Source organism: Cetorhinus maximus, chromosome 21, assembly GCF_964194155.1.
Source record: "Cetorhinus maximus chromosome 21, sCetMax3.hap1.1, whole genome shotgun sequence".
Lineage (NCBI taxonomy): Eukaryota > Metazoa > Chordata > Chondrichthyes > Lamniformes > Cetorhinidae > Cetorhinus > Cetorhinus maximus.
The window spans coordinates 1,453,707-1,456,732 of NC_135899.1; positions in this window are offsets into that span (position 1 = coordinate 1,453,707).

Here is a 3,026-nt window from a genome sequence, read left to right on the forward strand (position 1 = left end):
GACACTGACTGCAGGAGACGGGAGTGTGGGACAATTGGCAGCAGCGGAGGGGAGTGTGGGACACTGACAGCAGGAGACGGGAGTGTGGGACACTGACAGGAGGACACGGAATTGTGGGACAATCGGCAGGAGACGGAAGTGTGGGACAATGACAGCAGGAGACGGGAATGTGGGACAATTGACAGCAGGAGACGGGAGTGCGGAAGACGGGAGTGTGGGACAATTGACAGCAAGAGACGATAGTGTGGGACACAGAGCAGGAGACGGGAGTGTAAGACACTGACAGCAGGAGACGGGAGTGTGGGACACTGACAGCAGGAGACGGGAGTGTGGGACACTGACAGCAGGAGACGGGAGTGGGGAAAATTGACAGCAGGAGACGGGACTGTGGGAGACGGGAGTGTGGGACACTGACAGCAGGAGACGGGAGTGTGGGACACTGACAGCAGGAGACGGGAGTGTGGGACACTGACAGCAGGAGACGGGAGTGTGGGACGCTGACGGCTGGAGAAGGGAGTGTGGGACGTTGACAGCAGGAGACGGGAGTGTGGGGCACTGACAGCAGGAGACGGGAGTGTGGGACACTGACAGCAGGAGACGGGAGTGTGGGACACTGACAGCAGGAGACGGGAGTGTGGGACACTGACAGAAGGAGACGGGATTGTGGGAGACGGGAGTGAGGGACAATTGACAGCAGGAGACGGAAGTGCGGGACAATTGACAGCAGGAGACGGGAGTGTGGGACACAGAGCAGGAGACGGGAGTGTGGGACACTGACAGCAGGAGACGGGAGCGTGGGACACTGACAGCAGGAGACGGGAGTGTGGGACACTGACAGCAGGAGACGGGAGTGTGGGACACTGACAGCAGGAGAAGGGATTGTGGGACACTGACAGCAGGAGACGGGAGTGTGGGACAATTGACAGCAGGAGACGGGAGTTTGGGACAATTGACAGCAGGAGACGGGAGTGTGGGACACTGTCAGCAGGAGACGGGAGTGTGGGACACTGACAGCAGGAGACGGGAGTGTGGGACACTGACAGCAGGAGACGGGAGTGTGGGGCACTGACAGCAGGAGACGGGAGTGTGGGACACTGACAGCAGGAGACGGGAGTGTGTGACATTGACAGCAGGAGACGGAAGTGTGGGACGCTGACAGCAGGAGACGGGAGTGTGGGACGCTGACAGCAGGAGACGGGACTGTGGGACACAGAGCAGGAGAGGGGAGTGTGGGACACTGGCAGCAGGAGACGGGAGTGTGGGAGACTGACAGCAGGAGACGGGAGTGTGGGACACTGACAGCAGGAGACAGGAGTGTGGGACAATTGACAGCAGGAGACGGGAGTGTGGGACAATTGACAGCAGGAGACGGGACTGCGGAGACGGGAGTGTGGGAAAATTGAGAGCAGGAGACGGGAGTGTGGGACACAGAGAAGGAGACGGGAGTGTGGGACACTGACAGCAGGAGACGGGAGTGTGGGACACTGACAGCAGGAGACGGGAGTGGGGAAATTTGACAGCAGGAGACGGGACTGGGGAAACGGGAGTGTGGGACACTGACAGCAGGAGACGGGAGTGTGGGACACTGACAGCAGGAGACGGGAGTGGGGAAAATTGACAGCAGGAAACGGGACTGCAGGAGACGGGAGTGTGGGACACTGACAGCAGGAGACGGGAGTGTGGGACACTGACAGCAGGAGACGGGAGTGTGGAACACTGACAGCAGGAGACGGGAGTGTGGGACACTGACAGCAGGAGGCGGGAGTGTTGGACACTGACAGCTGGAGACGGGAGTGTGGGACATTCAGCCGGAGAACGGAGAGTGGGACACTTACAGCAGGAGACGGGAGTGTGGGACAATTGACAGCAGGAGACAGGAGTGTGGGACAATTGACAGCAGGAGACGGGAGTGCGGGAGACGCGAGTGTGGGACAATTGACAGCAGGAGACGGGAGTGTGGGACACTGACAGCAGGAGACGGGACTGTGGGACACTGACAGCAGGAGACGGGAGTGTGGGACACTGACAGCAGGAGACGGGAGTGTGGGACACTGACAGCAGGAGACGGGAGTGTGGACACTGACTGCAGGAGACGGGAGTGTGGGACAATTGGCAGCAGCGGAGGGGAGTGTGGGACACTGACAGCAGGAGACGGGAGTGTGGGACACTGACAGGAGGACACGGAATTGTGGGACAATCGGCAGGAGACGGAAGTGTGGGACAATGACAGCAGGAGACGGGAATGTGGGACAATTGACAGCAGGAGACGGGAGTGCGGAAGACGGGAGTGTGGGACAATTGACAGCAAGAGACGATAGTGTGGGACACAGAGCAGGAGACGGGAGTGTAAGACACTGACAGCAGGAGACGGGAGTGTGGGACACTGACAGCAGGAGACGGGAGTGTGGGACACTGACAGCAGGAGACGGGAGTGGGGAAAATTGACAGCAGGAGACGGGACTGTGGGAGACGGGAGTGTGGGACACTGACAGCAGGAGACGGGAGTGTGGGACACTGACAGCAGGAGACGGGAGTGTGGGACACTGACAGCAGGAGACGGGAGTGTGGGACGCTGACGGCTGGAGAAGGGAGTGTGGGACGTTGACAGCAGGAGACGGGAGTGTGGGGCACTGACAGCAGGAGACGGGAGTGTGGGACACTGACAGCAGGAGACGGGAGTGTGGGACACTGACAGCAGGAGACGGGAGTGTGGGACACTGACAGAAGGAGACGGGATTGTGGGAGACGGGAGTGAGGGACAATTGACAGCAGGAGACGGAAGTGCGGGACAATTGACAGCAGGAGACGGGAGTGTGGGACACAGAGCAGGAGACGGGAGTGTGGGACACTGACAGCAGGAGACGGGAGCGTGGGACACTGACAGCAGGAGACGGGAGTGTGGGACACTGACAGCAGGAGACGGGAGTGTGGGACACTGACAGCAGGAGAAGGGATTGTGGGACACTGACAGCAGGAGACGGGAGTGTGGGACAATTGACAGCAGGAGACGGGAGTTTGGGACAATT